At 41.1% G+C, this 12,390-nt stretch overlaps 1 protein-coding gene across 1 annotated transcript in view; it reads left to right on the forward strand.

Moving 5' to 3' along the window:
* Positions 1 to 12,390, forward strand: part of LOC149206157 (CLP protease regulatory subunit CLPX1, mitochondrial-like) — a 273,918-nt gene that overhangs the window by 60,100 nt on the left and 201,428 nt on the right. The window lies entirely within an intron of this gene.

The raw sequence follows: 12,390 nt of genomic DNA on the forward strand, positions 1-12,390 counted from the left end.
AGACAGACCAATTGCGCTCACACCCAATAGCATTCCAAATTTGACTCAATATACAAATTGCAAACTTCTGCAATTGTACACAATGGCTACCAAAAGCCTCCCACCATTGTGTTGCAAAAACATAGTAGTGTAATGAGTTAGCTCAACAAATTATATCCAACATTCAACTTTCAAATTATAAACAATTTAACAAAATAAGAATTTAAAAATGAAAATTTTTGTTTACCTGGCTTATCTGCTTCCCTTTCAATCTTTGCTAGGTTCTTGCTAAAGGCACCCATGGCTTTGCTGAAATAAGTGACCTGTTGGTGTATCTCCAGCTGATCACTCTCCAATGGGTTCATGCGATCAATGCAATCAATCAATCCATCTCTAACCTCCTGTTGTAGCGGCTACAACCACCCTCCACAATTTTGCCTTAGCTTTGTTTTGGAGCCTCCCTACCGACCATCCTCAGCAACATGTCTTGCATTGTCAAGCACTTCAATTGTTTCATAGAGTCTTGTCAGCCTGTGCATGCAAGTTTGTTCCACCTCCTTCATAGGCTGATTTCCAGACTTAGTGTCAGTTGTTGGTTGAGCAGCTCCCTCTGGGAATTGCGCAATTCTGGAGGGGAACCAGCCTTCCCTCCATAAATTGCACAAACCCAGTTGGACACCCAGCTAGGCTCCATAATTGCGCAATTCTTCCTGACAGTCTTCCTCTCAAAAATTGCGCAATTCATCCCAGGACAGCTGCTCAACCCAGAAATTGCGCAATTCTGGGCAGCAGTCACCTGCTGCTCCCAGAAATTGCGCAATCCCTTTGGGACAGCTAGCCCAACAACTAGCAGAAATTGTGCAAATCAGTCAGGCAGCCTGTTGGGCTTAGAAATTGCGCAATGCAGTCAGACAGGCTTCCTTGAGAAAATTGCGCAATTTGACCTAGGACAGCTACTTAGCCTAGAAATTGCGAAATCCCTTTGGGATACCCAGCTCTGCTCAACCTAGGAACAATGCAGAGTTTCATCCTAGGCTCGTAGATCGATGCATGTACCTTCAAGTTGACCAGTTCCCTCTGGGACCGAGCAAAACTGATTTGCATGCATGGATTGCTTTTCCCAAGGAAACATGCAAAGGCATCCCTAGATTTAGGAATCTATTTTTAGCAGCTGGAGGTTACATGCAAGGATCATTTCAGGAACTTCTTGCCAAGTGTCGTTTTTCCTAGATTTGTGGCATGCGTGTCATAACCTCGATTTTTTCAAAACAACTGGACGCTGCAGAGCTCATTCCACGCATCTATCTTGTAGCTCTGACACCCCACATCGCATCTAGGAGTCGTAAGCACATTCAAATCATTGTTTCGGGGTAAGCCCGCTTCGCATATCTTGTGCTGCATTTCTGTCGCTTTTTGTGTTTTGTCTTGTGTGAATGTTGTTTGCTTGATTTCTATGAACGTTTGCTGTCGTTTGCATGCATGTTAGCTTGTACAAGCGTCGTTTCAGTTTTCGTTCCCATGTCACTGCTGTCGCATGCATGCCACTGTTTTTGCACCAATGGTCGCCGTCACGGCGACCCGCTTCACACAAATGCATGCGTCCCATTTTCTGAATCCCGCACTTACTGTTTGCATGCATAATCATTGACTTTTGTTTTCCCTCATCTCATCATGCATTCAGACTTCTCATGTTTTCAGTCACCCGTTGGCCAGTCTGGGCTACCTTCACCCAGACCGTGCCTTGCCCGGCTAGCATTGCGCATTTATGGAAGCGAAGGCTTTGCCTTCCCTCCAGAAATTGTGCAAGTCTAGCCCAGCACTGACCTCTAGGCTTGCATTGCATAATTCTTGGAGGCAGTGTGGTGTTGGCCCCAGAAACTACGCAATGCGTTTTGCTGGTTGCATGTCACTGCTGACTGAAATTGCGCATTACACAGTTTCAAGGCTGGATTGTCCATTGCGCAGTTCCAACAGTCAGTCAGCCTCCTGGTAGCCCGAACTATGTCATCCGCAGTCTTGGCAGTCATTCTCCCAGCCTCCCAGTGAAAATTGCGCAATCTTCACGGACAGTCACACAGGTATGTTGCATGTCAGTCCTCCAGTTTGTTTTGGATTTGAAGTGATAGATTGCTTGCCATGAGTGTTGCTATGTCTCCAGGTATCACAGGTGTCGTCTGCCTCCCAGCGACACAGGTACAATGGCTTCCAGGAAGAATAGTCAAAGACACCGTTAAGAGCGCAACTGCGGATGCAGTCGATCAAGTGTCTATGAACTTGCCTATCTACGAAGACATCAAGTTATTCATGGACAAGGATATCAAGATGAATGGCAACAACATCATAGCGAGCAACACCATCAGCAACAGCAGAAGGCAACACACCTACACGTGACGAATGCAAGAGGAAGGTTGTTGACAACATAGAGGCGGAGCAAAGTTGCAAGCTCAAAGCAAATCCACTCATGATGAAAGCAGCTTTGGAGATTGAGGCTATATGAGGTGACGACACGACACAAAGATTGCGTGAAGGTAGAGAAAGAAACACAGAAGGAGTTGCATGTGCTGAAGCAACAACTCAAGGAAGAACATGGGCTGCACAAACGAGAGAATGAGTTACAACAGGAACAGGTACAACAGGGGGAGCAACATGCACAGATAGATGAAACTGCGCCTGTACAAGTTATAGATTCATCCCAGTCGCTGGCACAGAGTAAACAAGGTGAGAAATGTTGTTGATTGCATGGAAGTGTATTAAGGAGCACAGATGTCATTATGCGCACACATGCAATCCTACCCATTTGGCACACTCACCGAGGCAAATACAAGAAGCAAGTCCGACTGGAGCTGAACATGTATTTTGAGAAGTTGATGCGCATGGTCACAAACACACACTCGGAGATCGGCACAGACACCATGGATCAATGTGTTGCTAGTCCAGCTGCACTCAAGACTGTGATGCGCATATTATCAGACGAGATGGACGGAGGAGCTTTAGCAGTGTACTCGGATGCAACGGAGGCAAGAGTTCGCTTTCAGCAGGATGTCACCATTGAGCGCACAGACACCATCACGGACGACCAAGATTGGTAGCAGTGCACCACCGTCGATCATCGCAAGACTGTGAAGGAGTTGGTCTCAACACAACTGTTTGAGTGTTAGTGATAGCTTGTATAGCTTTCTCAAGCCTATTTTGTCTCACATGGGTACATGTGCAGATTGTATGTAACATCTCGTCAAGTGGAAGTTCAAGTGTCGATAGTTGAATGTAATATTCATAGAGTAGTTGAAGGGTCATGAGGGTAGGTGAACAGTGACAAAGGGGAATGTCAAGGGTCACCCCACCCTTTGCTATCTATAATACCTCATAACTCATTGTATAGCCTTTTGGTCAGCCAAGCTCCCGATAGGAGTATCTTAGAGAAAACTTAGAGAGTAGTGTCACGAGCCTTGGCTTCTACACTGTGTAGAGCTAGTATATCTCTTTGGAGGAGTAGGTGACAGTGACTGTAACGTTCTGCTTTCGGAACTAGTGGTTGGTCATTGTTGTATTGTATGACTGGAACTTTCACTTCTTAATATAACAGTGCCAACACGTGTCATGCATATGTTGTTATTGTATTTCAGCTTCTTTGCTTGTGCGTTCCCTTCTTAACTCCGTGCTTTCACAGGTTGAAGGGGTGCACTCACCTCACCCTTCGTGTGTTAGAACTGCTCATGCACCTTCCTTGACTTGCTGCATATGTCACACCCTTGCTACCAACAGGGACATCTTACTTTCCTTTGCGCGCAACCGCGGTCAAGGCGATACCGTACAACCCACTGTTGGGACTTCTACACCAAATAGTCTGAGGTCTAGTTGGGACTTCTTATTGGGGAGATCCCCTGACATGTTGGCGGGTCTGGCATCGTCAACGCCTCCCCACCCAAAGCTCTAGCCTCCAGAGCTTTATAATGATACCTGGGGTTCAAAAAATACCTAGTTGCATGTATAGGGCGATGGAGTTGATTGTTCCATCTTTCATCAATGATTGCCCAAATGGGCCCATACTTAGCCACTCTATCCTTGTATGTTGTCTTTATTTCTCCTTTGCTTGATCCATAGCCTCATAAATGAAGCCCATAGCCAATCTTTCCCCATCCACCAACCGCAACACCTTAACCAGTGGCTCAACAACCTTCACAATCTTTGCTGCCTTTTTCCAAAATATTTCTTCATTAACTTTCTTTTTCAAATCTTTGCCATCCTGTTTGTGAGACCACTGGCTTTCATTCCATTCATCACTGGAAAACATCTTTTGCAAGTTTCTATGTTGGGAAAGCATAGATTGCAATGTCAAAAAATGAGTTGCAAATCTAGTGATGGTAGGCCTAATAATATCCCTGCCCCCTGTGTGTCTTCTCGTCAGGCTCAAAATCCATGAATGATTGTAGATACATTTTGTCTTGACCCAATCTAATTTGCCAATATCCTCAAGCATGAGGTCTATGCAATGTGTAGCACATGGGGTCCAAAAGATGGTTTTGTGTTTTTCCTACAGTTTACCAACAAGAACAAAGTTAGAGGTATTATTTGTGATGATTTGAACAACATTAGCCAGCCCCACCTCTTCAACAACCTCATCCAATAGCTGAAACAACAATTGTCCATCTTTCACCCTATTAGATGCATCAACTGATTTTAGAAACATGGTTCCCTTTGGGCAAAAAATAAGAAAGTTTTTGATGGTACGGTTCCTTTGATTGGTCCATCCATCTGACATGATGGTACGTCCTATTTTTGCCCATGAGTTTTTGAAATCTTTCAAATATTCATCATTGGAGGAAATTTCTTTCTGCAAACGAGACCTCGTTAACTTATGCATAGTAGGGCCTTTGAAGCCCTTTTCAGTAGCAAATATGGCATCAAACATAGGCTCATAATATGGTGAACGGAAAGCATTGAAGTGGATATCAACATCATACCACCATCTAGCTATGTAATCACAAGTAGTCCCCCTCAATTCTTTCTTCCAATGGTCATCTAAAGTGGGCTGCATATGACTTCTACTAGCTTGAGGACAATGTGTATCTGATGGGGAGGAGGGTGTGATGGTAAAATATGTTTTGATATTCATATCACCCTTCTTTTTCATTTTACCCTTACCCTTTTTTTCTTGCATGGACTCTAAAGAGGGAGGAACATAGCGGAAGGGGTTGGATGCATTAGTACAAGGGATAGATGAAGAGCCCTCAAAATCAAAATGGGGGTTGGTAGCCATCATTTGTTGTATACTCCTCTTCCTCCCAATGTCAACCTCTATTTATTTTTGCCTAGTTTTTTCTTCCTGAAACTTCTCAAATATATTTAACACTCCTTCATAATCTCCCCAATTTGTGGTGATTTACATGGAGTAATTTGGCCTCTAATACCTACCAAGTGTTGTTTCAGCCTATGAATGCCCCCAGGACCCTCCTTAATTTTTCTATGGCAAAATTTGCAATGCATTTGATTATCAACCATTTCAGCATATGCCCAAGCAACATCTTTCACTCTAGGAGCCATTTTTTTACTTGGAAGTGAAAGGAAAAAATCTGAAAATGAAAAGAAAAAAAATAGCATTGCTTCAATGTTCATTTCTTTTACAAAAAAACACTCTTTTCAATTTCTAGATTTGCAAAAAAAAAAGAATAAGCAAAAACGGATTCCAGAAGTGAAAAAAAACCTCTAGGCACAAACTGCCTCTTCAATGCTGCTCCAATGGGTGCCTAAGAAGCTTCTCAATGCTACTCCAATGGATGCCCAAGAAGCTCCTCACTGCTGCTCCAATGCTTGCCCAAGACTCCTCACTGCTGCTCCAAAAACAAACTCCACAACTCTTCACAAACTCCTCACAAATTCTCACACAAATGCAATGAGATCACTGTGAGGAAATGAGAGGGGTTGGGTAGCTTTTATAGGGTTGGGAGAGGTAAATGTACCTCAAAATAACCCTAAGCCAAATTAGAATTCGCTGTGGGGTCCAATTTCCCCCCTAAAAAATCCGCAGGCCGTCAATTTGCATCAGTGACCGAGCCAACTGAGTTAACTCGGGCTCGGCCGAGCCGGCCGGGTTGTTACCAACTCGGCCGACTCGGTAACAACCCGGCCAACTGATTCGTTTCGGCCCACCGAGCCGACCCGGCCAAGTATTGGCTCGGTCTGGCTCGTTCGAGTCGAAGTCGGCTTGGTCAGTTTTTAAAACACTGGTTCAGACCTCTTGCTGGATGGGGAACTTCCACAATCCTCTGGGCCCTTATCCTTTTCGTGTGCCACTAGAGGGTTTGGGTGAGGAGGAATGGCAGTCTGGAGAGAAGAGGTCATTGTAGCGGAAATTTCCTTGGAACTGGTGGGATGCTGGAGTTGGAGGGATGGGAGGAAATTCGATGCCAATTGATTTGGAGAGATTTTACTGTGAGAGACAGGTGCTCTTGAGATTGATGCTGACCTCTGCCATTCTGTGTTCAGATCCGTCCCTGGCTTCTTCCATGTTCTAGAGGTGGTGTGCTAACAGGTTTCTCACTGCCCAATGTCCACCACTCAAACGTCTACGCTCCTCTGCCTTCATTGCTGCAACCAAATGTTGAATGTGCAGTGGAATGTCTTGGTTGAAGAGCTCCTTCACTTGGCCATGCCAAGGAGGGAGGGGCGGTCGCCCTTGCCCTCTGCCACTACGTCTAACTCTGCCAAATTTGTGAACCATTCCTGCTTGCCTGGTGCGATGGAGCCTGGTAGTTTTGAATTCTCTTACTTTGCCCTGCTCTTTTTAACCTGCTACTTGCAGGAGAGAATGATGGAGGGAATGAAGGTGCAGACAACTAAACCAGAACAGGAGCATAATAACAATTGTGAGGCAGATCTCAAGCCAGATCCAGAGGGAATGTTCTGGAAACCCTTATTTAACTGTGACTGAACCCAATTGAATGAGCTCCACAGTGCATGACTGCCATCCGAACTCAGGATTGAATGCTGGCATGAAGTCTGTCATGCCGTCTCTGACAGGGCACTGGGATCGAGGATACACCCAGATCTGGGGGGAAAGTTTTTCTCATATTAATTATATATGATATAGAATATTAATATATTAAAAATGTATGAGTATAGTCATTGAGTTATATATATATTTTCGAATCTAATGATGAACCTTATCCAAATTTCATCTTGAAATTCAAACTCATTTCGAATTTTATGGTTGTTGAACTCAAACCATATGACATTGGCTACCATAATTCTTTCCACTACTGTTCTGGCTCTTGTATGCCAGTTCCAAACATGGTTTTATTTCTCGAATGGGCTGTGTACTCTCCTAGGGTCTGGCTGTTAGACCAAGCTAGTGTATTTTCATTGTCACATAGTCTACACATGAATTGCAAAGAACCTCATTCTTACATTCTGGCCCCAAAGTTTGAGCATTCACCCAGCCTTGCTGCCACAAGATTGTTGCTCCCTAAATCAGCCTTTTGGTTTTGGGTATAGAATCTTTAATCATGTAAATATTCAATCATCTCCTCTAGAAATATCTGTAAGTGTTTGCACCCTTCCCAAGTATTTGTTCCTATCCTCACTTGTTCACCACTCCCCACCCTTCAGGCCGACAGGTTCCCCATCACAGGAGAGGTTTGTACAAGTGACTTTCAATGGGTTGAAACATTATTTACAGTTATTTTTCTTGGATTTATTATCCAATCAATTAATGTACCAGGCTTGATATATTTTTTCACTATAATTTGCTTTCACAATCCTCCATTTTTTTAGAACCGTCCATAAACTCTTAGCTGCCTGGGATTGGCCAAAGAAATGAATGATTTTTTAATTTCCAGCCCCTTCCTCCTTGGGATTTGCTATATTCTTCCATTTCCCTAAGAGGATGTCTTCCTTAAAGTATTTTTTCCCATTCTTTTCCAAGTCTCCTTTTGGGAGATAAGCCAGGGAGTACCAGAATATTGGAATTGCTTTAAACCCCAAGTTTATCAAAAACAATATTCCCTTGATCGACTGCCATCTGTTCCACCAATATGCTATTTAATTATTTTAAACCTCAATCTTTTCTAACAAATGGGACCAGTCTGTCTTACCATATCCATTTTGATTTAGAAGAAAACCAAATGTTTAAACCCTCATTGAAATTCATTTGCTTGAAATGAAATATTTGGAACAGCTGAATCTCTAGTTCACTTTCCAATCATTTAAAAGAGAATGCTGGTTTTTGAAAATTGTTCTCCATACGTATAGCAAGACTATAAACCTCTAGAACTTTTAGCAATATTTTTGCTTCTCTTGGAGATCCAGTGCTAAACAAGAAAACATCATTTACAGACAGCAGATGAGATAAGGATAATGCTGTGTTCATCTTTACTCCTGAGATAGCTTCCACCCTCCTAGCTTCTAGTGTAACCCTTTTTAGTCCTTCAATTAAAATTAAGAACAACGAAGGAGATGCGGGCCATCCTTTTCTCATTCCCCTCGTGGGATTGAAGAACTTGGATGTTGACCCATTTTTTAGAACCGCTGAAGAAGTTTAAGTTAAGCATTTCATGATTGCTTTACTAAAAAATACATAAAATATTAAAGTTTTCAATAAAGAAAAATATTTTAAAGATTTCAAACTGTTAGATACAAAATATGCAAAGTATGTATATGTATATACCATGTAAGGGTGAATATATCAAAATGGCACTGAGTGCAATACATATGTAGAAACAAAATACATAATCAATGAGGCTTCAAATGGCATTTAGATTCTAAAAATGGTGTACGTTGCTGTAATCCATTAGTCTACTACGTATCACTGATCAACATGATCACTCATGGAACTCATGGCCACTACTAGAAGTGGGATCCTTGACATGAACTGTTGTATTTGGCTCAGAGTCCATAAGGTTGAATTTGTGAAGCAGGGTCTCAAGGATTTTAAAATGAATTTGTAGATCAAGGTCTTAAGGATCTCAAGGTTGAATTTGTGAAGTAGGGTGATAGAAGTTGTTTTTTAGGAAAATTCTTTTTAAAAGGATAGTTCTTCCTAAAACTGAGCATTGTGGTGCTAAAGTGGACTGACTTGGTTGAATAGGTATGAACTCGTTTGTGTTAGACTGGTTTGGTACTAAACTGGCTTTGTTGACAGTTGTACATCAACTTCGTTGCTTCAGTACTAAATTGGTCCCAAAACTGTTTGAGGCCAGGTCAATATGGTTTGGGATTGACTTAGTCAACCTGGTGGAGTCAATATGGTTTAGGTTTGACTTAGTCAACTTGGTCAATTCATAATGCTTTAGGGTTGACTTAGTCAACTCGGTCAAGTCAATATGGTTTAGGTTTGACTTAGTCAACTCAGTTGAGTTCAAGTCTAAATCAACCTTTTTTAGACATTGAATAAAATAGCCATTTCTTAAGGTCTTAGAGTTAGTGAGGGGGCATCTGCTGTGGATACCCTACGGTTTGGTGTAGCTAGCTGCTAGTGTATTGAACCATCTTGGTGAAAAGATAAAAGTGTGCCATCTCTGCTCTTCATTCTTTGTTTGTAACTCTTTTGTTAAGTTTAATTTCTTCTTACAAAAGAAATTTGAAATGGAATCCTTGTTTTAAATGACTTCAAACTTTATGCCTATTTCTTTCCATTGTGTTGTCACCCGAAGTGTACACCAAGGGCCACAATGCTCAGGGCAGGGGCTGTCACTCTGATCGATGCCGACTCCGATCTAGCTATGTCCTAGGGAAGCTAAGGGGGGTAGTCCCTAAAGGGTGAAAGGGTAGATGATGAAGGGAAACTTGTTGGAAACCAACAAGCTCTAGGAGATGCACTTAGAGTTATCTTATTAATTCGACTTAAATTAAATGCAAGAGTGATTAATTGAGCAGTGCTTAGGCTATTCAATTAGATTAGACTATTTAGATTTAAAGTTATGAGACCAGTGCTTTCAACTACAATTCTCAGAGAAATCAACTCGCAAAATGGATTATCAAGTCATAAGATAACAAGTGCTACTTAGGGAAATTAGCTTAACAATTAGAAATATGAGCAAGAGATCAAAATTGCAACTACCTTCAAATCACCAATGGTTTGCAATTAGAAGCTCAAAACACAATGTGATGATAAGATTCACAACAAGATGATTCACTCTACAAATAAGTAATATGCAAGTTAGGAATTAAGCCTACAATTCTGATTGCCAATTGATGCAAAGCAAGGTGAGATGTGATTTAATGAAATAGATTTCCAATGAGATTTGCAATTTAGGATATCTAGCTCACTCAAAGATGATGATTATGATATGAGCTTCAAAGTTAACCATTAATATCACCACAATGAAACGCAACTTATTGAAGTCACTCAAACAATTATCTCAAATGTGTTCCTTTATGAGCTCTCTTACATTTTAAGCATATGATGATTAGGATCAAGGGGATATGAGAGCAGTGAGATTGTCAACAGTGAAAATGCAATGATGAACTCTGCAACCATGTCATGCAAGTAAACTAACAAAGCTAAGAGCCAATTATTTGTAGATCTGTTCTTTGAATGCCAAAATTAAAGCAGAGTTGCAATGTAGTATTACTGCTATTAGTGGACAGACCGCAAGAGGGAACTACTGCTACAAGGAATTAGTTACCAAGGTGCTACAGCAATACAAGGGACAAGAACTAATTTTCAACATACCAGATTGATGTTAGAACCAATGTAAGTTTAAAATCAGACCTCTGCTAACACATAATCATTAACATAAGAGCACTGTCAAGCATACATTCAGTGAGGTCAAGATAAAAGCACAAATAACCCAATATATATGAGATTGTTAGCAATGCTTTATATAAACAACTCTGCCAATTAGATCTTAATCAATGATGCCAACAAAGGGCATAAATGAGGTCTGGAATCCAAACAGAAAAATGGAAACAACCAAGAGCAATTACTTATCCTTTAGCTGTCTAAACGCCACAAGTTTGCACCAAGTTTAAACCAGTGATGAAACAACAGGACCAGAACCTATAATAGTGAGATCAAGCCTTCAAGAAATTCGTCTAGGACTGCAACAGAGGATATTAGTTTATTAAACTCAGTGGATCAGACTAAGTACTTGGAAAAGTCTCCTATTAAGCCTGCAAGACAAAGATGTTAGCCCAAGAAAACCAGCGATTAGTCCTCAATGCCTCACGTCTAATTTATTGGTCTCCTTCTGGGCTACGCTAGGGCTATAATGGCCAAATCATAGCCTCATACCTCTGCGGCCAAGGCTAGTAGTTCAGCCTCTTTAGGGCTTCAGCTGCCTCAATGGGGTAATATTTCAGAACCCTCGGCCCTCAAATCTGTCTCCAACAAGCCTGCACTGGAAATCAAGTTTAGTTCAGCCTCCTTAGGGCTTCAGCTGCCTCAATGGGGTAATATTTCAGAACTCTTGGCCCTCAAATCTGTCTCCAACAAGCCTGCGCTGGAAATCAAGTTAGATCTGATGCTGATGCTAGAAATATAATTGTACCCACCAAAAACTTATCTACAATTTTCTGAAAGATAAACTCTTGCAAAACCTGAATTTGCAAATGAAACTAGCTCTAATAGGGCTGCGGCTGCCATGGAAATCTTTGTTGAAGAATAAGAGTCACGATATTGCAAATTGAACCCTTTAATGCCCTTATCAGGCCTTAAACCCCTCACAACCTTAACAAAATGCTAGACGACCCTAAAAAATGGTATTTTTAGGCCTCAAAACCATAACCGTCTAGGGTTTTTAATGGATAGGACCTTCAAAGTTCCGCTTTCCCATCTGAATTTGTAAAAAGAAAAGAAAAGAAAACAAAACCCTTATCTCTCCATTCCAAGTCCGCAAAACCCACGTTAGAAAGCCCTCACTAAATACAAAATTTAAAGAAAATCATACACAAAGGTTAGTATATTATTCACAAAATGAAAAATAGAATACAAGGGCCCAAATTTTATTTACAAAATTATTTACGAAATTTTCACAATATCTACAAATAAAATTACAAGCTCCAATTAAAAGATAAATTCCTTTTGTAGGACAAATTAATTTAAAAATAAGATATATAAAATTTATGGTGAGCAGTGGCCAAGATCTCTGCAAAATCAATTGTTAGATAATCCTTGAAATTTAACAAAGTGGGCTCTTAAGCTTTCTTGTCTTGGGAGTTGGCTAGTCCAACCAAAGACTTCCCCTCACGCCCAAGATCTGAATCCCTGAAGTCTCTACACACTTAAGATCAAGTTATTAGATCAATAGGGGCTAGATAAACACCATAACCCTCAAGATCTAGAGATACCTACTAGATCAATCAAGTTAGAATGCTTTTCTAAACCTAGTAACTAATGCAAGATACTTGTGCAAATAGTTAATCCAATCAACTGGCTAAATAAATAATAACTCATAAAATATTATTCAATAGAGC

The sequence above is a fragment of the Pinus tabuliformis genome, chromosome 1_2, assembly GCF_031772625.1.
Source record: "Pinus tabuliformis cultivar Carrire ecotype Pingquan chromosome 1_2, CPIR1, whole genome shotgun sequence".
NCBI classification, from domain to species: domain Eukaryota; kingdom Viridiplantae; phylum Streptophyta; class Pinopsida; order Pinales; family Pinaceae; genus Pinus; species Pinus tabuliformis.